This window comes from Oryctolagus cuniculus, chromosome 5 (genome assembly GCF_051225735.1).
Source record: "Oryctolagus cuniculus isolate XC-2025 breed Fujian yellow rabbit chromosome 5, ASM5122573v1, whole genome shotgun sequence".
Classification (NCBI taxonomy): domain Eukaryota; kingdom Metazoa; phylum Chordata; class Mammalia; order Lagomorpha; family Leporidae; genus Oryctolagus; species Oryctolagus cuniculus.
This window is the reverse complement of record NC_142871.1, coordinates 154,231,433-154,256,336: the sequence shown is the minus strand read 5'-3', so window position 1 is coordinate 154,256,336 and position 24,904 is coordinate 154,231,433. Positions and strand designations below refer to the sequence as shown.

The 24,904-nt window shown below is 41.0% G+C and overlaps 3 non-coding genes and 1 pseudogene across 3 annotated transcripts; 2 read left to right on the top strand and 2 right to left on the bottom strand.

Annotated features, from left to right (window-relative positions):
- Positions 1-1,073: 1,073 nt before the first annotated feature.
- TRNAR-CCG (transfer RNA arginine (anticodon CCG)) lies at positions 1,074-1,146 on the bottom strand. Its single transcript has one exon. It is a non-coding gene; the product is annotated as a tRNA-Arg (tRNA).
- Positions 1,147-4,495: 3,349 nt separating this feature from the next.
- LOC108177331 (uncharacterized) lies at positions 4,496-17,435 on the bottom strand (annotated as a pseudogene).
- On the top strand, positions 5,037-5,108 carry TRNAA-AGC (transfer RNA alanine (anticodon AGC)). Its single transcript has one exon. It is a non-coding gene; the product is annotated as a tRNA-Ala (tRNA).
- Positions 17,436-20,708: 3,273 nt separating the features above from the next.
- TRNAA-AGC (transfer RNA alanine (anticodon AGC)) lies at positions 20,709-20,780 on the top strand. The gene has a single exon. It is a non-coding gene; the product is annotated as a tRNA-Ala (tRNA).
- Positions 20,781-24,904: the final 4,124 nt, after the last annotated feature.

The window sequence follows — 24,904 nt, the reverse complement described above, 5'->3', positions numbered from 1 at the left end:
AGTTCCAGTAATAGATTTTAGCACATATAAGTTGTGTAGTTTTGGGCAAGAAATAATTGTTTTGACCTCAGGCTTGACATCTGCATGATAGAAATACTAACAAATCTATCATAATTGGAGTAGTGTAGGACAGTGTATGCATTCAGTAAATGTTAATGGCTGTTGTTGTTAAGTATAGGAATTGCATTGTTTATTTTAAAGCAAGTTATTCTACTACCATATATTCTCAGTAAAGCAAAGGTTCTCCAGAATGACTTTTAGCTACTGGAGCTCAATTCCAAGTAATAAGGACTTTTATCCATTTCTCATTGCTCTTTCTCTGTAGAATATTCACATCCATTTACGCGTTTGCCCTCTTGCTAATACTGAACCTATTGTGGCAACCCTAATAGAAGTTGCCATAGAGGACAGTTCCACTTGGAATAAGAGCTTTTGGCAGTTTCTGCCTTTAGGCTTGTCTCTGATATCAGAATTGGAGAAGCGATGGCAGTTGGATTTGTGGGAGCTAGTGAAACCCTGGAGGACACTCATTTCTAACCCTATTCAGAGCTTTCCTGACAGACAACCCTTGTCAGAGTCCCTGCTCCTCAAAGATGAACACACCTTTACCTCTTTTTGTTGATTTTTTTTATGTAGTGACTTTCCCTATTGCCCCAAAAAGACGTGTTCAGTAACCAGAACTCAGATTCTCAGTGTTAGCGCTCGTCTAGACCTCGGACAAGAGGCTGCCTACGGGAAAGCTCATCTGTTCTTTATTTATTTATTTTTTATTTCAGTTCCTTGCTTATTTCTTTCATGACTTTAAGCAAGCTTCAGTCTAGCTCAGTGTTGACTTGATTCTGTGTCTTGTAGAGGAGAGGGTAAGCACCCTGAGGACGTGTTCCGTCTCTGCCTTGTTCATTTGTCCGGCACTTGTCTCATAGCGTCAGGCAGATCCCCTCTGCACACTTACTAAATTAAAGAGTTCTACTTGACCAAGTAAGGGGAGCAACAAGGAAAATGCGGCACTACGAATCTTCTGTTTTCCAAATTTACTCCAGCCGACAACGGACCACACCGGCAAAGGAAAACAACGACCACGAAGGGACTCGAACCCTCAATCTTCTGATCCGGAATCAGACGCCTTATCCATTAGGCCACGCGGCCACCTGGTGAAACAGGGTTTTCCCATACAATGCTGAGAAAGCAGCGTGATGGGGGTAGGGCTTTTCTTACAGATTCCGAAGTTCCTTGTTTGAAATTGAAATTTACTGTAGCAGACGATTCACAGAAACTTCTAAAATTTTCAAAATCTAAGTAGACGTCACGAATTGTAATGGAGCAGGTAGTGAGAGAGAGAGAGAGAATGAATGGATGAATGAATGAATGAATGAATGAATATGAAATAGGGTCAATGACTTATGAGACTGTGTAAAGACGCTTTTCTGTGAGGCTTGGGACAAGTGGGTCCAGCCATTATGTGCACCTCCAAAAACAGTCGAAGCTTGAATAGTTCTTCCTTAAACGAGCCCTACCTAGGGCGTGGGAGGTTTTCCTTCATCGTGACTATCAGTTCGGGAAGCCCATCCACCAAATGATGGCCCTAGGCAAGGCAGAAAATGGTTGGCAGAGTGTTAGACTGGAAGTTTGAAATTCTGTGCTTAGATCTTGAGTTTAGTGGAAAATATCTCTTTTTGTAGCTCTGGGGATCATCAAAGGCAGGAGAGGTTTATTCTGAACTCTCACAGGCTTAAAGACAAAGTCTCAGACATAAACAACTTTCATGAATCCCTCCCTAGAAAACTCACCAAGTAAGAAATTTTATCACCAGAGACTGAAGGCCCAGGCAGATTTTATCACTGGCTGTCACTTATTCTTAAGAGGGCCCATTCATCTATCCCCAAAATCATTCACTCTCCCCTAAGTTTCTTACATCCCTTCTCCCCTCTCTCTTGGGAATGTAAGCTTCTAGATCTCAGTGGGGCTTTGGGTTGTTTGAGTTTCTTTCTTGTGTTGACCCTGTGAGCCTCATAAACTTGTATATATTTTCCTGTGAATTGCCTGCTGTCAGTTTATTTCACAAACTCAATCCTTGAACTCTCAGAGTGTTCAGGTGATTAAGCTTGGTTTGCTTTTCTCATCGCTGTCATTTCAACATCATTTTACTCATTGTGCTTTTCCAGATCCCAAAGCTGTCTCTGCTCCACTGTCCTTCACCCGTTTTCATGAATAGCATTCCCTCATTTTCACGCCATTGATTGTTCTGGCTACATATTCAGGCTTATTTCTCTCTGGAGTTGATTTCCTTGGAGGCCGTATGTTTTGGTGATTAAGAGCACTGGCTCTGGAGAAAAATCACTACAATTGACATTACTAGTTGTAGGGTCTTGGGGATGTTCCTTAAACTTTCAAAGACTCCGTTTCTTATCTTATAAAATGTAAATAATGATAGTATCGACTCACTGGGTATATGAGAATGAAATAAGGGTACTCGTACTTGTACGTATGCAATCTTTAGTACAGTACCCGATTCAATGGCAAGTCTCCTGGTTATTCAATAAATGGTGGTTGTCAATATTACTACTGCTATTCTCAGATGTGCTTGCTCTGTGACTACTTCTGTTTCTTCAGCAAACTGTTTCTAAAAGAAAGGAAATCGTGATATATGGCAAAAAATGTGGGTCTGTGTTCTAACCCAACTCTCAAAGCAATTCTTAACATTTTCACAATTTTCTAGACTTTCTGAACTCTAAATTTTTATTTTTCTTGCATATTGAGTGAGCCCCTGGGAATATATTTTTCTCAGTTTCATAGCATAAGGCAACACATCATTCCATAAAATAGAGATGCAAGAGAGGAGACGGAGCATGCATTTCTGCACATATTTTGGAGAACACACGGGATGCAAAATATAAGTGGAAAAGAAGATGAGCACCAGGCCAAAGCTTCATTTTCCAAACAGAAAGCGTGCAGAAGTAAGGGGAAGAAAACAGACTCGTGCAGGAACCCCCTTCTCCGAGCAGAAGAGAACGTAGAGGACAGCTCTGTGTGATGACCAGGTACAGGAATTCAGAAATAGGGTAGAGATGGGTCAGGAGGTTTAGCATTCTCAGGTTAAAAAGGTGATGAAAAAAAAAGAGAAAAGACATCTTGATGAACTCTCATCCTTTTATTTTGAATTAGAGCCCTATGAGAAGTGACAATTGAATTTTAACTCACAAAAGATCTCAAACTTTAATTCAGCATCTAAACTTTTCATCTCTGTTCTGACCTACTGGGAAGAAAGGTAAGGATCATGGTCATGATCATGGTATCAGCCACATGCGTGCATCTACAGCCCAGGACCCAGATGGCCCAATTCTAATTCAGTAGAAAGGCAAACCACATATTTTTTTTTTCACAGTAAGATTCCCAATGCTGATATGAAATTGAGAAAAAATATATTCCCAAGGGCTTACTCAATATGCAAGAAAAAGTAAACTTTAGAGTTCAGAAAGCTTAGAAAATTGTACTCAGAAGTCACAGACTACTAACTCCCAGAGGGAAACAAAATTGAGAAGAAAAAAAGGAAGGTGACTTTTTTCAATAAATTGTCACTGGGAGAAATGTCAGCAGATCAATATAACTTAGCAATGTATTAGCTAATAATGATAATAATCATATAAAATTTGTTGAGACCCTAACTTGCATTTGCATCTGTGCCACTAACATAAGGTCTGGCATAGGAATGGTCCACTATTATAGGGTGTGTGTGTGTATGTGTGTGTGTGTGTGTGTGTGAGAGAGAGAGAGAGAGAGAGAGAGAGAGAGAGAGATAGGTGACTTGAGAGCAAACAACTTGAGATTCCAGTCAGATAATCCAAGGTTATGTCTTACAGCAATTTGTTGAAAAGACGAGATGGGGCATGTTCAGGGTGCTATGGTCGCAGATACAAAAAATGAAGACCCAAAGTGGCAGGGAATTATGTGGATTTTTTTATGCTTGGGTTTGATTAAGAGTAAATAGTCCTGCAGAAATATAACTGGCCACAAATTATGATATAATGGTAACAAATCGAGAAGTTAGCAAGGCCTGTTTGTTCAATCCTTCTTTGCGTTTCCATGTCATTCCTCCGGGTGTAGGGGATACCTGCTTTGGGATGAGCATCTTGTGACCTGACTTTAAGGGGAAGATCAGCTCGATTTTATGATTCACTTCAGGGGAGAAGATACCAGAGACCTGCTGCTGTTTTCTCAATGCCAAGATGCTATAGCTGGGGGGGGGGGGGGGTGTTCTAAACTCAGTCAATGGACGTCTATTTCCCTTTCATCTCTGGGTCACAAGGTCGCCTGTGGTCGCCCCACATCCGTCTGACCCTAAATGCCCAGGCCAGCTAGATCTCAGCAAATCACTGGTCTGGAGGCGCCGGGGGCAGGGAGGTGGTTCCGTAGTGGTGAGAGAATCAGAAGAAAATTTAAACAGAAGAGGGTTGAATGCCGTGCCAAAGGGTGGCAAAGGGCAATAGGAAGCTAGCGCTTAGAACTTGGCGTGCTTCTCCCAGGAGGGGGCGCCACGAACGCTGCTGCCGCCTTTCGCTTCCCGCCGGTGCACGCCCAGGTGGTCACCAACAGAGTCTGAAAGCTTCAGGGTCGTAGCCCGCGCGGGTTTGTCAGCGGGAAGCGGGGTGCAGGAGGCTGCCGCAGCCGCGACCCACGCAACACACCCGCAGTTCCCCGCCTGACCCGTCGACCTGGACCTAAATTCCCATGCAGCGTTTATCGCTTTCCGTCTTCCTGCACTGTGAGACCCGTGCCCCAGGCGGGATTTCTCCCTCATCAGCCTCCCTTGCCCACCAGCCCCATGGCAGGTGCACGTCCCTGGGGCATCCGAAAAAGATCCCGAGACCACAGCGGGGACTTTCGGTATCGCGTTCCGTTTTCTTTTCTCCAGCGTAGCGGCGACAGTGTTCGGTATAAAAACTTAAAGAATTGAATTTGCTAAAATAAGACGCCTCCCTCAAGGACCGAAAATGGTAATCACAGGCAATAGAAGTGTTTAGGCCATCATTCTTCCGCGAGGGGGTGTAGCTCAGTGGTAGAGCGCGTGCTTAGCATGCACGAGGCCCCGGGTTCAATCCCCGGCACCTCCACTTTCGTATAAATCACTTTCCTTGTTTTTGGCATGCTCATTTCTCATTTCTAATTCACACGGGACCCAGCTCATTGATTCTGAAATTTTGTTCCACGCTTTCTTCATTTTTAGCACTTTTCTTCTCTCTCATTTCTAATCCGCACGGGAAGCAAAACCGATTCTTATTGTAATTTCGATATTTGTCTACCCCGAAGCCTTAACTCCACCCTTGGGTGGAGACTGGGTGAAAGGGATCCGGGTAGCACCGACTCGGGATTCTAGAACCCGAAAAACAAGCAAGGCACCAAAACAATACACCCAATCCCATTGGTTACCATTGGTTGCATCTCTCAGTCTTACTGAACAGTAAGGACACAGAAGGAAATAAACGCTGTATCCAGGGTGTCCTTGGGTCCCTGGGTTTTCTGAGCTGAGGGAAGGAAACAGCCCTCCGCGCCCTGCTTTCTCTCCTCGTGCCCTCTCGCGGCTGCTCTCTTCCTATTTCACACGTTGTTCCCAACTTTAATCAGAAAGTTTAAAGTAAAATACAGGCTTCGCATCCATTTGGAAGGTCTCTGTTGTGGACGCACGGGAAGCTGCGCGTGGTTAGCTAGTCGTAAAAGCCGGGGTAGGAGGGGAAAGAGAACCAGGATACACATCTTCTTCTCCATCTCTGAAATGAAAGGGTTTATTGAGCCATCACAGATGTTAGTCAAAAAAGGGACCGGTTCCCGGGACAAGTTCCAGCAACTTCTGGTCTCAAGGCCAGATAGCAGTTGGAAAATGGCCTAAGAACTTTTTTTTTCTTTTATGCTTCATCAGAGAATAGATTTATATGCATCTTGGGAGAAATTTGTACAAGTATCAGAAGGAACTAATTTAGCACCTATATAGAACTTTCAGACTAAGAGCATCTTTTATAATGAAAATTCGTGGAGGGAAGGCGGATGTTGTTCACACATTGAACCTTGATAAGTGGGGTGAGGTAACTCCAATCAAGGAGAGTTTGGGGATAGGAGGGTATTCCCTAAGGAGAAATAATTCTTGTTTCTGGGCTGCTCGAAATTGTGAGCTGACTGCAGTGAGCCTAAGGGACTGTGAAGGGATTTGAGTGACGGTTTTAACGTACATTCAAGAACATGAAACAATCTTTGGTTCTTAGCCCATAGTTTGTCGACTGATAACCTCCACCATCTCTCCTTCCCTCCATCTTTCCTCCATTTCAATTAAATTTAGACACCGCAGACATTTCTCTTATCGTTTTGCATTCCTGATTCCATCTTATTTTTGTAAAGTCTACTCATGCTTTCGTGAACATCTCAACATAAATATACATTTTTAAATGTCCTCCACATGCCTGGGCCTCTTAGGGGTCGGGGCATGAACACTAATAGGCTGGTCTGCTTTCACAAGGATGCATCAGGAAAGAAGTTTTTGCAGGCCCTAGCAGGAGGATCCAGAATAGTTTGGTGGGGAATTCTGGGAGCCCAGGTAAACAGAGTGTGAACTCCATGCCCACAATGATATATGCAAGACCAAGAGAGGGCCCAGAGAGCAAGTACCAGGGTTAAGTCTGATGCTGGTTGGATGCTTCAGAGTGTGAAGACCTATTTTTGTTTCACAGTATCCAAAATGGTCCTTCCCAGTCTAATTCTAAGGTTAACAGTTTCCTGTTATCTTTTCCAAAACACCCAGTTTTTTGACTCAGGGGTATATCTATTTTAGAAATGTAACTTGTGTCTGCTGAACATAGTATTAGATACCTGATATTGGATTTTGACAATACCTACAAAATTAGAATGTAACAAGGTAGGAGCTGTCAGAGGAAATCAATCTAAACTTTACATATTTCTCAGATAATGTTATGGTAACAGTTCCAGGGATTTTGTAGCCTAGATCATATTAGGGCTAGAGATAGAGCTTTAGGCTAAAAAGGCTCTTCTGAAAATGTGAAAGTATTTATTTTTTTTAAAAAAAGCATGAATTTGTACTACTTTCTCGGAGTTTTCAGAATGATACAATAAAGTATACATTTTAATGAGAAAATCTTAAGAATTTTACCATTGAAATGGAATTTTCTGTCCATTAAGAGTGATAAAAATATTTCTCAAGTGGAAAAATAAAGCCTACAAGCTTTTAAAAATATTTATTATTATTTTTGAGCAACAGGAATTTTCACTAGTCTCATTTCAAATGCATAATAGCCACAAGTGGCATTAAATAGCTACCATTTGGACAACAGAGATACAGGACATTTCTGTTATTATAAAAAGTTCTGCTTGAGAACGCCAAATTGAATTCTTCTGGAAGGAAAACTTCAGTCCAACCAAAGATTGTAAAGTTTTAGTTTTGAGCATATTAATGATCCATGTTAAATTTTAAAAATTTTGGACAAATGAATGAAAGCCATTTGAAATGTCCTGATAACCCTAGTTTAGTTTTGGGAGTGTGTGTGTGTGTGTGGGGGGGGGAGTTAAGATAAACAGATAAGGAAATATTCAGTCACCCTTTAGAGGTTCTTGGCTAAATTTTTTTATGCAAAAATTTTGATAAATTTAAACAATTTTGTCTTTGTCCTTAGGATTGCTTTTGTGTAATAGCAGCTTCGAAATTCCAGGGAACAACTTAGGCGCCACCAAATGGCTATCTTGGGAACATCAAAATCTTTTGCTATATAAGAGAGTTTTGAGATGGTTAATCAATATATTCTCTGTTGTTTTTGAGCATGTCCTTCTGAGTTTTTAAAACTATGAGAAATTGTTTTTACAATACAGTAGTTGTTTAGGGAATTTTATAAGGCTTAAAAAGTTCTAGCTTTAGAATGGGCTTCAATATTCCCCATAGAGTTACTTTTCAGATGTTGATTTTCCTCTAATACATCATTAATATTTTTCCATGTTTGATTGAAGTGTCCAAGGCAGTTAAAAATCATTGTTTTCCTATTGTAGCTTTCTAAAATCATATATAACATCAGTATCCTTATTAGCTATTAAATCTTTACCAAGGTGTCATGTTCAAATTGAAACTATTCAGTCTTCTGAATGGATTTGGCTTCCATTATAGTGTTAAGAATTTACAGTATATTCAGGACAAATTATATCTTGAATTTCTAGATAGGCACCATCAACAAACCAGAGTTATCGAATCGGTATACCATAGTCTGAGTTTTCCCCTTTCTTTATCTGATAAAGGGCTCAAGCGTGGCTCATTCGAACACTAATATCAGTTGATAACTGATTCCCTCAGTCTTGTTCACCAACTTTTAAATTCTCTCACATCTGATCTCCCCAGATTACTTGCCTTCAAAAAACTCGGCAGTTGGTACAGGAAACCACCTTATCTAGACCGGATCTTAATAAGATTCATTTTAAATTTTCCACTTTGAAATACTTTTGCTCATACCATACATACCTCTTTATAGTTTATGAAAAGTCAGTAGAATCTGTTTTCTCTGTCTCAGTGTTTCCCTAATTGCTTCTCGGGACAATGTTTAACTCTACGTTTTCCTTAGGAAGATATGTACACCATCCTTGTGATGAATGAGAATCACATGCCATCCATGGCACAGGGAAACAACTTCTGAGACTGGCAAATGACCAATGAGAGACACACTGGTTCCAGATGAATATGACTACTTTGGTTTGTGGGGCGGTGAAATGAGAGGGACACACTGCATTTTTTTAAAAGATTTATTTTATTTTACTTGAAAGGCAACTATAGGGAGAGAGAGAGAGAGGGAGAGAGAGATCTGCCTCTGGTTCATTCCCCACATGACTGTGACAGCTGGGCTGAGCTGAAGCCAGGAGCCTGGAACTCCATCAGGGGATTCAGTGTGTTAAAGCAGTTTCCCACCTACTTGAAATCATACTTCAGGGTAAAAGCCAAGAAAGAACAAGCTGGGATTTAAACATGAGTCTCCTGAGATTCTTTAACCAGAAAGCGAGACAAGTAACAAAGTCTTCACCATCTCTGAACATTTCATCTTTCTTTCTTTCTTTTTTTTTTTTTTTTTTTTTTTTTTTTGTTTAAAACAACCACACAGCACCAGGTACAGTAAATGGAATAAATGATTTGTTCTTCTTTAGGCAAATTATTCACCTCCTATCCTCATTCCTAGTTTTCAGTAGAGGCCCAGAGACAGGGTAAAAATAGATTCTTAGCTTCTAGTCTTCCTTTTATTAAATTCCCTTATGTGTCTCAGATCACTATTCTGTTTCTCATCATTTCACAGATTCCATGGAAATTGGATGAGAATTATTTAGACAGGTGGGTATTCTTTCACACATAAAATGATATTTTTTTTCAAATAACAAGCATACATACAAACATATATTTGGGAAACAGTTATAGATAGGGAGTAAGCATCAGTAGCCAAGGGCCCTGAAGCCTTTACCTAGTAGCTTCCCATGCAGGAGTGCTTCCTTAACTGCTTCAAGGAAGTCTCCATACAACCAGTGGTAGTGCAGTCATCCTAAAGTGGACTTTTTGTCACAAGAAAATGGACACATGGCAGGTGCTTAGTCTTTTTAGTGTCATCAGTCCCACTGCAAAGTAGCAGCCTTTTGACTTTCTTATCCCTAATGGATAATTCTGAGCTAAGGGAACATACAAAAGAAAATGCCAGACGATGAATTGAGCTTATGTGGTAGAAAGTGCTGAGTCTAGACCAATACTGAATCATCACGAAAATAAACAGCGAATTCCTTTTACAGAATGTTAGAAAGTCTTGACATTCTCTTAAAAATCTCCACCTAATTTTGCATACAAAGGTCTTTTCCATCCCCTCACAGCAGAATTACATGGGAGTATCCACATTAAAACATCAAAATTTGTCTGCTTTATTAATATTTAGATAACTTGGGGGTAGTGGTTTGTAAAATGTCGTGCTGGTCTTTGTCTTCCCATTCATCCCACAAGAAGAAAAAGATAGTATCGTGAGAACTTCAGAAAGCTATACTTATATATCTTACTATGTCAGCCCCTTTATTCTTTTGTCATGGCTTTTCTATTTTTGATGTAAAAAGTCCAGGGATAAGAAGTGAACTATTCTGTATGATACTATAATAGTGGATACATGTCTTTATGCATTTGCTCAAACTCAAAGAATATGTAACAGCAAGAGTGAAATCAAATGTAAGTTATGGACTTTGGGTGACAATGATGTGTCCATGTGGGCTTTGTTAACTGTAACCAATGTACAACTCTGATTATGTTGCTAGTGGCGGGGAGGTTGTGGTTATATGGAAGAATGTATGGGAACTCTGCAGTTTTCAGTCAATTTTGATGTAAATCTCAAGCCACTCCAAAAGATAAGCTCTGTTTTAAAAGTCCAGGTTATAAGAAGTTCTAGTGATAGTATATAAGACTTTTCCCCCTTAAAGTTATTGCTTTACAATATGTATACTTAAATGTATACATAATTAAGCATAGGGGAGACAAAAGGGAATGAGAGAGGTAATTAGATGTAGTCTGGTGAGTTTGAATTGTCTTCTAACTTGCACTCAAGGTCAAAGATTTACTATTCCAATAAATGCTTTTTAAAGATTTAGCTGAAACAACATTACTTTGTTATTTCCTTTCCTCCTAACTACTTCATGCATATGCATGAGTAGTGCTGGCAATTTTTGAGATGAGGATAGGAACACTGGTTTCAAGTTTTGAGGAAGAGGTTAGCACTGTGAAGTCATACAAAGTCTGCAGTATGAGCATGTGGCATAGATATGAGGTAATGGATTATACTCTAACCTTCTATTCCTTAAATAAAGTTTTGGTTTGAATATCCTCTATCTAAAATAAAATCTTAGGGTACTATTTACTATTGTAGTTAACATTTTGGAATCAAACAACTAGATTTAAGCCTGACATTACTATTGCTATAGGCAGAGTTACACTTTCATAATACAGGAATTTTCCAGAGATTAAGGTGTGATGGATTTATCTGGCATTCAAGGCTGCTGACTCTAGTTTTCAGTTATAAAAAGTGAAGAGAGATAGAACTCTGGTCCTCATAATGGATCACAAATCACCCTGTTGAAGACAGCAAAAAAGTTGGATGATATATAAAAATAATTCTCTTTAAAACATTAAAATATAATAACCTTATAATTAATTACCTGCTGAGATACAGTAAAAGAGCAGATACAGCACTTACAGTCACTTTTCCCCTGAAGACAGTTGTTATTCTGGAAGCAGACACTAAGAGATCGACTTAGGCTTTCACCAGCCTCAGAGGGTTAGTAGGACAAAATGAGACCCCGGGATGCCCAGCGTGGAGACTTTGGTTATCACTCCCCCACTCTTTGGCTGCTTGCTAGGAGCCAGGAGGAGCTCTGAGTAAGCCTGCGCACTCACACACTGCAGTTTGCCTTACTATCAGGTGTAGCCCATAAAACCCCAAACCTTGACGCTGGCTTTCAGGTGGTCTGGATTGGATTTCATCATGTCCAGGTGCCTGAAGATGCAAAGGAAAACCTTCTCTTCAAGAATAAAACAATGTAGACTTCATATTATTTCTATAAACAAATGTTTTTTCATTGGGGCGCCGTATTCTGTCCCGGTTGCCCCTCTTCCAGGCCAGCTCTCTGCTATGGCCCGGGAGGGCAGTGGAGGATGGCCCAAGTGCTTGGGCCCTGCACCCACATGGGAGACCAGGAGGAAGCACCTGGCTCCTGGCTTCAGATCAACACAATGCGCTGGCCGCAGTGGCGGCTATTGGAGGATTGGAGGATGAACCAATGGCATAAAGGAAGACCTTTCTCTCTCTCTCTCTCTCTCTCTATCCACTCTGCCTGTCCAAAAAAAAAAAAAGTTTTTTCCAAATACAGCATGTAACATACAATCTAATATGTGCACACATGAAGAGATGAGTCTCCATGAAGGAAAATCAATAGAGACAATAGACACCAGAAATAGAACCAATGAGATTTCAGATGTGGAACTATCAGACAAAGCCATAACACACAGCTTACTATGTTCAAAGGAAAAAAAAAAAGCTAAGCTTAACATTTTAAAGAGGGTATTTATGAAAACTGGCAAACAAATTTTTTTAAAGATTGATTTATTTAGGCCGACGCTGCTGCTCACTAGGCTAATCCTCCGCCTTGCGGTGCCGGCACACCGGGTTCTAGTCGGGGCGCCAGATTCTGTCCCGGTTGCCCCTCTTCCAGGCCAGCTCTCTGCTGTGGCCAGGGAGTGCAGTGGAGGATGGCCCAAGTGCTTGGGCCCTGCACCCGCATGGGAGACCAGGAGAAGCACCTGGCTCCTGCCTTCGGATCAGTGCGGTGCGCCAGCTGCAGCCCGCCGGCCGCGGCGGCCATTGGAGGATGAACCAATGGCATAAAGGAAGAGACCTTTCTCTCTCTCTCAAAAAAAAAAAAAAAAAAAAAAAAAGATTGATTTATTTGAAAGTCAGAGTTACACAGAGAGAGAACAAGGAGCTTCCTCCAGGTCTTCCCAGGACTTGGGCCATCTTCTTCTTTCCCAGGCCAAAGCAGAGAGCTACAGCACCAGCCCCTAAAATATTTTTTTAACTTTCCAATTGATTTATTTAAATTCATGAATGCTGCAAAAATATGATGTGCAGCAAATCAAGACATAAGTGATTATATTCCTAACAGGTCAAAGGAAAAGAATAAATTACATCACCTTAGTATATCATGACCAACCTTAGTATTTTTTAAAGGGACTACATCAACACAGACATAAATACTGAATTTCTCACACTGTGAAATGATAGTACTAGACTAGGCAATCCCATCCTCCTAATTGCAAAATGATCACAGTACTTTTGTCTATAAGACATATTGTGAACCTGTGGCAACAAAAATATTTTTGAAATACATATTGAAGTGCTTTAGTGTCTAACAAACTCTGAACTGTGTTCTATATGGACAAGAGCTGTGCTAGTCAGCGGCCCTGAACATCACTGATATTTACTAACTGGGTTTATGCAAATAAACAAGTAAGTAACTGCTAAAAGGACATTAAACTTCAGATAGTCCGCACACAAAAAGTGCAGCGTTCAGTGGAGCAGCTGGTAGTGTATTTTCCAAGTTCTTCCTTTGCTAAATGAAACGCAAATTGAAATTGCAAGTCAGAAGTATTAAACTCCTGATTTTCATCTGGTACTTCATCTGTTAAGTGCTTTATGTGGATTTTCAAAGCATTTTAAAATTGGCTCTCAAAGCATATGAGATTAAGTAAAGGTCTATTATATATAGTTGCAACAAACTGTGCTATTCAAAATTTAGTGTTGCTTCTTACTGTTAACATGTTACTTTCTTTTCAATTAACATTTAGAATTCAAAAGGAAAGTTACATGAGTGGGCCTCAGTACTGATCTAAGCTTTTTGGGAATCTCTGTACTGGGAGAAGGGAGTGATGGGGTCCCCCAGGCAAGTCTTGCACTACCTTAGAACCTCAAGTAGGTAACTCCTTTCCCTCCACAATTAGCCTTCCCATACAAGTCTAAGTTCTTACTCTAAGAAACTCAAGCTACACAATTCCTATTCCCCACCAGATAAACTCTTGAACAGCAAAACAGTAACTTCTAAGTAATTTAATTCTGCCAATTACTCCCTCCCTTCAAGATTTAATTGTGATCTATTTCTGAAATATATATATAGGATAGGAGGGAAAAAAAACCACAAAAACAAAACAGTGTAGCGATGCCTTTTCGGCCTATGTCCTCTTCTCACCAGACTGAGTTATGTTATTTAAATAACTTACGTTATTTTATACATACAGCATGGGAAAAGGATGAAGCTTCTGTCATCTTGCATACAATTTTGCCAACTTCATCAAGAAACCGTACTATTCTACCAGATATACATCCTAACACTGACTGATCTAACAACTGAAGAAATCTACCAAGCCACATTTGCATGAAGTCGAACACTTCCCCAAATTCCTGAGCTCTCACTTTATGAACAGCTGCATAATAATGCTGAGTCATTTGAAAAAAGTCTCTTTCAAAAAAGCAGCTCCTTTACCTTTTAGAATACTGTAAAATTTGAAGAGACTCCAGCATAGAAATTATTAGACATCTCAACATTCAGTGCAGTTACTAAATCGTGATGTCCTTTTTGAAAGATTACATTAATGTTTACCAACTGTGATGGAACCCAGTCTCAACCTTTAATCTGACACGGTGATGACTAACCCTCTCTGTGCAAACTTGCTTCTGTGTGGACAAGCAGAGCAAAGCAAATATGGATTCTTTTCATAGCTGATATCACATTCTCTACCTCAATCTACAGTCTCCTTATGCACATACTATGTATAACTGCCAAGTTTTCCTGCTGGATAAGAGAAACCGTGCTACCAACTGCCGTATATAGTATTTCCCTTAAGAGGGACTCATTGCTTCAGTGGGGCCTTAGCTAAGTCTTTATCCCTTTATAAAGGTTTTCTTCCTCTTACTTGATTTATCTTGCTTTCCAAGAATGCAGCTGGACTTTGCTTAGAATCATACTTCTTCATACATTATTAAGCTTAAACTGTGGGGTCCATAAAATCCTCCCTTGGTGCTTGTTTAGGAAGATAATCAAACAGAACGCAGAATCAAATTATTTCATACCTCAGTGGACAAACTTCCAACTAGAAAGGAACACTCAGTCTACATCTAACAAAAACAGGGATAGAAGCATCATTTTGGCCAGTTAAGTTAGATCCATGGCCCCAGGAGAAAGATGAAATAAAACAATTACATGTGCTTCTGCCTCAATCAGTAATGGAAAATTAAAACTGAATATAGGAACATGTTACATAGCTACAAATTACAAATAAGCTTAATAAATGCTTTTCTTTTACACCACCAGTTATTATGTTAAAGTCTTACAGCTCTGAAACATTTATTGCCACATCCCTATAGCAGAATCCACTTAGGTGAGGGTTAAAGCAGGTATCCTTTAATCTCATGATTCACAGAACACCTCCTTTGTTATAAAACAAGTGTTACATCATTGTTCCCTCTAAGTTTTAATGTTCTGACAGAATATAGGCTACTTCTCCTTTAAAAGAAATCGGAAAAAAAATAATTTTGCAGTAAGTTGTATCCATGGTTAGGAACAATGGCTGCAAAAGCAAAAATCAATAAACACAATACAGAGTTGAACTATTCTTTGTGTTTCTCCTACTGAACCAAGTACTTAACATGGTGGAGAAACCGCCTATTAAAAAGGCCAGCCCATTTTGAAAACACACAGATGAAAGGCTACTTAATATAGACTACAAATATAGAATATAATGACAATTGATTTAGACATGATCTTTTATTCATAATCTTCACATAGTAAATCCAGAAGGAATGCCTAAATTGTTATAGTTTACTCCTTCAACACAGTGTCTCTAAGATTGTAGTCAGCAATAATGGTTTGGGTTTAGTTTGCTGTAACTGGCATCGCCAGATTTGCCAAGAGCCACTGGATCCAAGTTGAGTCAATTGGCTGCTGGGGATTGCCTCACCTGGAGAGCCTCCAGCATCTCCCATCACTGTATTTCAGTTACCACAGTAAGTTCGTGACTGAGGGGGACAAGAAGTAAAATTCCCTTTTGTAACAAAAACGTCATACTATAAATGACAATACTGTATATATGCTTAGTAGAAGATAGGATAAACCTTAAAGGCTTCTGTTCTCTTAAATTTTTTGCTGCTCTAGGCCAATCTTTTGTAAAACACATAAAAGGCTGGAGAGTAGTGTGACCTTCAAGTCTGGAGGATATTAAATTTACCAAACACATGAGTCACTCAAATATATGATACGGTGTTAGACCCATCTGTTGTTTTTGAATGATTCGTTACGCAATTGAGCTCAAAGTAGAATTTATTTGAATATACAGGTATTTACCAAATGAAACAAGGAGTGTATATGCTTATATTAAGCATGTCTATCATCCAAAACAGCGTGATGCTTTAACCTAATTTACAGTACTGTCAAAGATAATTCAACAGAAACTTGAAGACAGACCATCTCTGGCCAGATCAAATCACTAAACTCAAATAACTGATGTGGAAGTATTTGGTAAAGTACCCCGAGTGAGCAGTTTAAAAATCAGCCCATTTTCATAACTTATCATTCTCTGCAAAACTTCACAGCATTCACATCCATGGAAGACAGCAATACCCTGGACATACAACTTATTTCACATTAGTGAACAAACCCAAGATTTTATGAACTTCTGAGTTTGGACCAGAAGATAAAATGTCTCATATATACATATATACAAACTCCAATTCTTAGCCTCTTAAGTCCTCTAATTCTAAAAATGGCTTTTAGACTTTAAGTTTAAAAAGGAAAAAATGTGCAATGCACTTGTGGCTGCACTTTGAGTTAAGGAACAATACCTGTTAAGTTAGACAATAGTTGATGGTACTAATCTACTTAGATTATGCACATGACCTTTGGGTATTCATGAATATCAGTCTGACGGTCCATCACCTTGTGAGAAACTTAATTTTCTAAGTTAACCAGGAAATGTATTTAACCATTTACAAAATAAAACAAATTCTAATATGCACTGATCTTGGGGCCAGTGTTGTGACATAGAGGGTCAAGCCACCAACTGCAGCGCTGGCATCCCATATGGGCGTTGGTTCGGGTCCTGGCTGCTCCACTTCCAATCCAGTTCTCTGCTATGGCCTGGGAAGGCAGTAGAAGATGGCCCAAGTGCTTGAGCCTCTGGCACCCACGTGGGAGACCCGGAAGAGGCACAATGATTAGAGACTTCAGGTTTTTTCATAACCTTCTATCAATCTGTTGATAGCATTTCCTGAACCATCCCAGACTGGGCATCTTCCTTCACGTTGTTGCACCATTTAAATAAACTATCATGTAATTTTCTGCTACTAACATCTCCAAAGTGCCAATAATATATTTAAAGAGATTGTCCATCAGAAATCTATAGTTAGGTTGATCACTTTCTGGCATAAGGCTGACAGCAAACAACAATGGCATTCAATCCATCCCCATAATATCCTCCATGGCTGATAACTTTTTTAAAGGGTTTGATTGCTTTCATATCAACCCTATGGTCCTGTTCCCCAGTCCTGAACATAGACCAGCATTGTCTCTCTTCTTTTTCCTCTGTTGCTGTGTATTCAATAACTGAGCCTTTCCTAATTATTTAAGTAGTTTTGGGGTTTTGAAAGGTCATCCTCCCACTCAAACTCATTACTGTTCTCTGATGGCTTGCTCAAGTCATCTAAATCAATCACCTCACTTTCATCCAAGTCGTCTGACAACACAGCACCATCACTAGGATCCGGTGTCAGGCCAATGTTTGGAGTCATTAATTTCTTTCTTTCTTTAGTTCCATTAACTTCTAGTGAGCATTGGAAAAACTTCATCTACCATTCTTAAAGTTCTACACCTTCCATCCTTAGCCTGGATTCAATGTCAACTACAAACCCCAGATAATCAGGAGAGCCAATGTCCTCCCAGAGGAAGCCTTGGCCTCCTCGTCCTCTTCTACCTCCAGGCCGGCAGCAAGGTGCTGACTGCCAGGTCACAGAAGACCATGCCCAGAGTTGCCCGCTCCTCTCGGTCAGTGGTAGAGAATCCAGCTTAGTCCCCGGCCGCAGCTCCAGTGGCAGCAGATCAAAAATTTATTTATAATGAAAATATACATTAATCAAAATTAAAAGTTCAAAAGACAAATTAAAAGCTATTTAAATATGACTACAGAGTATTAGTGAACTGGAAAAGAACTCAGAAGAAATTATCAAGAAGAAAGCATGGAGATACAAAATAATGTACTGGTGGAAGAGAGGGTAAGAAGATTTAATATTTGTGTTATTAGAATACTTAATGGATAAGAGAGAATAAAGCAGAGATAATATTTGTGGAGATAATAACTAAGATGTGGAGATGTGGAGGACATTGGGAACTCTGATCTAGATACTCTCTCAAAGGAAAATGATTGCCTAAATTTCTGGGAGTGTTACCAACACTCCAAGGTCAATCTCAGATGCAGAAAACAAATGTTCCAAAAATTTATATTGCAGTGGAGATATAAGGGCCTGCCATTTTGGCTTACCACAGGACTATTCTGAGAGGGTATATATGAGAATACTTCAAAAAAGTCAGTGGAAAAATGAAAAGATAAATTTATTTGGGTGCAGAAATTTTGAAATTCATGCAGTTTTTGAGAAAATGACTCATTTTTTAAATGAATTTTTGAAAGCCCTATGTATCCTGCAGGGCTCCCTATGATATTGGCTAGGAAACTGGCAGTTTTGTGTGTCAGTTTAGCTCAGTTTTCCAGTCCGATAGCTCCATTCACAGTGCTCAGACCATGGAATTAATTCATAATACAAAAGGAGCATTGTTCACATGCACCATTGGATCTCTTGGATTCCAGCCAACTGGTCCACATAGATTTTGAACTTGTCAGCTTTCAAAATCACATGAGCCAATTCCTTACTAAAGATTTCTCTCTCTCCATCCTTCTCTCCCCTCTTAATTTTTCTTTCTCTCTTTCCATCTGCCTCTTTCTCTCCATCTATTTCTCTCTCTCTCAACAGGATGATTCATAGATTGTTTCTTCAGAAAACACTAATACAAGCCTTGTGAATTTTTCATCTTAGTTATTGTACTTTTCAACTCTAGAATTTCCATTTGGCTCTTTTTATAAGTTATAATTTCTGTCTTTTTACTAATATTAATTATTTCATGTGACATTGTCATTATTTTTTTCTTTATGCACATTTTCCTTGACATTAAAGAGTTTTTCTTCCCTGAGGGGTCATAGACCAATGAGTAGAAAAAGGTACCCTCTTTATCAAGATATGACAACACAGCTTCTGTCTCATTCAGAAAAGCATCACTGCATTTTCCCCAATACCTGTTGCAGGTAGGATTCATACCGGCAGGACAAAAAGAGTTCCCTGTGCTTCAATTGATGTTTCTGTTTATCAGTCAAGTCAGCCTCAACTGTTGTTTCAGATTCTTCCTCAATTTCTTCTGGCTCCTGGCATCAGCATGTTCCAGCCCTGACGGCTGTGGCCATTTGGCCATTTGGAGAGTGAAACAGTGGATGAAAGATCTCTCCATCACTTCCTCTCTCTGTAACTCTGCCTTTCAAAAAAAAAAAAAAAAAAAAAAAAAAAAAAAAAAGACAGGCACGGCTTGGGGGACACAGTGGGTTAAACCACTGCCTGCAACGTGTAATGCTGGCATGCCCTATCGAGCACAGGTTCCAATGCCAGCTACTCCACTTCCGATCCAGCTCTCTGATAATGGACTCACATGCTTATTCACAGGCATTATAAACATGTTGGAAAATCTCGTCGTCTATAAAAGCACACTATTATTGCTTCCACATTGCCACTTGTAGTTTTGTTGAATTCTTCTTTGCGTCTGATTAGATAAGGGTTGCTGGAGGAATTCTCAGAGTAGAAATAATTTCTGACCCAGTACATATTGGCTGCCATGTCCCCTCCCAGAGGTTCTAATACTGTGTACTGTATTTGCACTTATCCTCTTTTTTGTTGATTAGGCTGTCCAGAGATTTGTCTGTTGTGCTGATTGTTCCAAGTATCCAGCTTTTTTAAAAAAACTAGTTTTACTTTTTGTAATTCATTTTCTGGTTTTGTGTTTATTAACCTTTCCTTCTGCATTCTTTTTGTTTATTTTGTTGTATATTTGGTGATGTGATTCATTTATATTATTTTTCATTGCTATTGTTACAGATATGGAATGAAACATTTTTTTCTAATGCTTTATCTTTATCTCACAGATTCTGATACGTCACGTTTGCATTTTTGTTCTTTTCAAGAAATTATGCAATTAAAATCTGTATTTTCTTTTTGACCCAGAAACTGCTTTGCAGAATGTTTTAAAGAGTTCAGATTGAACGAATTTTTATTTTGTTAAAAAGTTCTCGCTCTACCGCACGATGGTTAGAGAGTGCTGTCTGTATTCTATTTGAACTTTGAGTTTGTTTTAGCAGCTAGAGAGGTGGTCGGTTTCGGGAAAGCTCTATCGGTACCACCGAAAATGGGGGTGGGGACGAAGGCACAGGGCCCGGACGCCCTTCTGCAGTGAAAATCCCAATTAATTCTTGAATACGGGGCTCCCTAGGTCGGTTTAGAGAGTCTGTTCACGGACCACGGGTGTCCTTCTTATCCCTGATGCAGGCACAGTAGCATTGGAGACTGAAGGGATGTCTTCCGGCGAGAGGTCTGGGATGCAGCCCGGACCTGCGGAGAGCAAGGCGCAGCCTTCACTCCGGCGGCGGGGGCGCGGCTTCTGCCCGCCACGCGCGGCAGTGGCTGCCGCGGCCCCGCGCTCTCCCCTCCCGGCCCGCGTCCAGAGCGCGCAGGCTGCGTCCCCGGCCTTCTCTGCTCGCGGGGGTCTCACGCAGTCTCTGCTACCCGGGGAAAGAGCAGAGAGGGAAGAAACGAGAGAAAAATGCGTCATCTGGGCGCTGCCGGAGGTGGCGGGGGAACGACCCCAGACCGGCAGGCGCCTTCGGCGGGCGATGCCCTGTCTCTCAGCCGAGCGGGGCACACCCGGGAGATACCGAGGTCACATGGCGTGGACCCCATTTTAACGCCGCTGGTGCCTAGCAACAAGCCCTCCTCTGCTTGAATATATTCCCGAGAGAAATTGCAGGCCGAGGGGGTGTAGCTCAGTGGTAGAGCGCGTGCTTAGCATGCACGAGGCCCCGGGTTCAATCCCCGGCACCTCCACTTTTTGTCTTGCTTTTGAGCGATGCTGCTTTTTGCTTTTCTGCGTCAGTTCCCTTTCTCAAACAGAAAGTGAACCTGTTTCACTTCAATGTGCTGCTCAAATTAGTGCCGCCGCTCGTGGAAGTGCTGCCCGTTTCTACTTGAGCTTGGCACCGCCGGGAAAGGAAAAGATAGACCAAGGAGAGGGACCGCAATGGCGTCGCCCAATTAACCAGGCCAGGCCCGTTTGGTTCCATTTTACAGTGTTCTGCATCTAAGAAGCAGGAGAAAAGATCAAGGTGGAAGGTTTCACGAAAGAAAAATTGCAAGCTGTCAGTTCCCCTCCTTGTCTTTGTTTCCTGACTGCTTGGCGGTGACCCGACAGCGGCCTTCCAGGCTGGAAGATGGAGTCGTTTTCATCAGCGAATTTAGGGTCCCACTGCTGCAGGGACAGCTGTGTCCACTGAAGATCTCAAAGCTCATGAACTTCCACTTTGTTCCCACTACTTCACGCTTACCTGGGAATTGACTTTTCTAGATGGTTACTCAAGTAACTTGACCTGAGACAGCTGTGCTATCTATCGGAGAGGAATTTTTTTTATCTCATTAAACTTGGTTTTAATGCGTCTCAAAATTCTGTGACAGATTTTTGGTCAAGTTGTTTCCCTTAAAAAGTGCTTTTTTTTTTTTTTTTTTAAGATTTATTTATTTATTTGAAAGGCAGAGTTACAGAGAGGCAGAGGCAGAGAGAGAAGTCTCCCATCTGCTAATTCACTCCCTAGATGACTGTAACGGCCTGAGCTGTGCCGAACTGAAGCCAGGAGCCAGGAGCTTCTTCTGGGTCTCCCACACGGGTGCAGGAAGGTCCACAAAACATTCTCCATTTCTGCTGAATGTTTTATGATGTGTTTTTATTTACCAGTCTTTTACTATTGAACTTAAATGCCCAATTGAGACAGTTCTGAGACAATTCTTCCATCACTGATTAGGAGTGAGGTGGCAGGTACCAGGGGTAGTGTTCATTCAGTCTTCTGAGCTTTCTGGGCAGACTTGGTGCCCTTCCCAGCTCCAGCAGTCTTCTTGTTCACTGCTCTGATCCCATCCACAGCAACTGCCTGTTTTACATCACAAAGCAAAATGACCCAGAAGAGGGAAGTCAGAGACCTCTCAACACACATGGGCCCACCAGTGTTGAATCAACAATGGCAGCATTGCCAGATTTCAAGAATTTAGGGCCATCTTCCAGCTTCTTATCAGAATCATGATCACTCCCTTAAGCTCAGCAAACTTGCAAGCAATGTGAGCTGTGTGGCCATCCAGTACAGGGGATGGCCAGCGCTGATTTGGCCTGGATGGTTCAGGTGGTCACCAGAGCAGTGAAGCCAGCCAGCTCCACTGGGGGTCATTTTTGCTGTCAGCAGCAACATTGCCATCATTGCCACGACGACCCTGTTTCTATATAAGGTCACTTTCAGGTTCCAGGGTTTGATTTCTTTGGGAGGCATCACTCAGCGTAGTGTGACACCATCTTAACAAACTTGGCATTGTGACTTCTATTTTCAACTATTAAGAGAAAGAGAAAAAAGGAAAGTGTAGGGGAAAATGAGTCCTGAGGAAAAGTCACCTTAGTTTCCTTTGTTTTTCTGTGAAGTTATGAGGATGAGAAAGCAGAAGTCCTCCTACTGATTTCTCTACTCATCTTAGCGATGCCCAAAGTTTGGTTCAACAATAAGCCCGAGAGGGCAGTAAACACTAGGGGAATTAGTGAGTGCATGGCCCTATAACATCATGGCTATCAAGGAACTTGAGTATCATCAAACAAGAAAGATGCTTTCTAAATCTGCTTTTAGTGAATTAGATTGCTCTTATAAGTGTCCAAGGGTGAAAATAATTCGTCATAATTTATGCTCAGTGTCTCAGATTTGTCCAGTGAGATCCTGTTCAAGCAGCCTTCTGTAGACTTTCGACTCAATCATCCCCACCATTTCTGACCACTTACATGCTAGCACTGCAAGATATATCTTCAGTTCCCTGGCACAGCCCTGAATTATATATATAGATCATAAAACTCCATACTGGTGTCTCTAATTCCAGTGTAGCATAAACAATACTATTCAATATTTTCCCTCTTCTTCCACAGTGAAAGCCTTTGTTTCAACACACACACATTCATACATAAAATACATGAATATATAGACTCATTTTCTCAATCTTAAAATTCACACAACAAATCAGAATTGCTCCATCCTTAACAGTACAAAAAACAGCTCTGCTACAGAGTTTAAGGTGTGTTTGCTGTCTGTGCTTTCAATGAGATCAGTCTTTTCTTAGATCAGTTCTTTTTCTCTTCAATGCCTTTGTTATTCTTTTGACATGCAGTTAGATTTGTTCCCATTTGTGTTGAATTTCAGAGTATTTTCACATGCACCTGAGTCAGTTTCAGTTTTTGATTATGTGGAACATTATTGTGTTTCCAAGAAGCGAAAGAACACAGAAAATTCTTCTCAGAAAAGCTGCAAGAGACATTGCAGGCCCACGATCACTCAAGTGGAAGCAGTGGAAGCAGGCTCCAGGCGATCTTTGGGGCTGGCTGATTGTGGCCAGCCCATAAATCAGGAGGCATCATTCCTTGTGTCACTAAGGTATCTTTCTTCTGGTACAGCCATGTGTAAAAGAAATAGCACAGGGTAGGGAATTTAGAAATAGCAGAAGTGAAAACACAAGCTAACTTAATTTTCATGACTTAACAGCAGTCCCAAGTGAAAATTGGCATTATTGCAAGGTGGTTCTGCTCAGTGATAGAACACGTGCTTAGCATGCGTGAAGTCCTGGGCTCCGTCCACTACCTGCATTCTTACTTTCTAAGCACCTGTGCTGCTTCAGGTTCGCTTTGTCCATCTGTGACAGCACGTACACCATTCCGCTGTGGTACAGCGAATAGCACTTCTCTGGGTGTCGTGAAGACGTTTCCGGCCTGAAAGGCAAGTGCTCGGATTTCCAGGATCCAAGATCAGGCTAGGGGAAAGCTCATTTCCTTGTTTTTCATAATACAATAAATGAACTTTGGTTCTTCCAGTCCCAGTGGATGCTTTTCAACCTCATTAAGTTTATTCTCCAGGACAGGAATGCCTTCCACGCTGCTGAGCAATCCATATCTCCAGATCGGAACTCTTGATTAGATTCTGGTGTCACAGCATTGAGCAGAAATCCACAGGAAGATGCTTCCCCGGCACAGTAATATCATCTTGCTCAAGAGAAAAAAAAATGTATTTTGAGCCTTATTTCATTCCACCAACTGGGGGCAGACAAGATACTGTGAAGAGTCAGATGGGTTAATAGGCAGTCAGGTTGGTCCTGGTGGACACTGAGGGTGCAAAATGCTTGCTTCCCCCAAAAGTTCTCTTTAGCAAGGTCAAAAGTGCCTGCCCCACTCCTTGGGAGCTTCCAGTTTTATCATGAGACTAGCAAGAGAGTGGCGAGTCCATCCTGAGTTCAAGTTTATTTTGAAAACAAATTACCCATCCCATCCCTCAGATGGCTTTTTGTTTTATCATGAGCAAGCCACACAGGGCAAATAAGATTACAAATCAGGTCTGTTGATAGGTTTTGTCCCCATCTTGGAAGTGATTATTAACTGAGTCAGTTTTTTTTTTCTTTCTCCCAAAATTGTGTTAAAAACCCCACTACCATCAGCCCCTTTGGGTTTTGCCTCTCTTGGAGCCCCCCTCCTGGCCACTCTGCCAGGAAGTCTCCAACTTAAACAAATCTCGCTTTTCTCTCTGCCTTGTCCACTTGGAAATTTGTTTTCCATGTGAGACACAGAACCGAGGTAATCTTTTCTCTGCCACTGTTTTGCCCAAAGCTGTACTAAATTTCCAGAAAGCAGAAAAGCAGTCACTTCCTACATTTATAGAAGCCAAGCAATGACAGTCTTTCCACAGTGCATCCCATCCTGTTCTCACACTCCAAACTGCGCCTGTCTCTCACCTCCTAGGTGTTAGTGAAATGGCACAGTCTTATCTATGGTGCCATCTATACCCAGGACACCATCCTCAGCTCTAGCCATGGCCACCATAGCTGGAAGCCAGGTGACCAGATGGCCCAACCACAGGTGTCAGCTCTTCCACCACCCTAATGGGATTCCC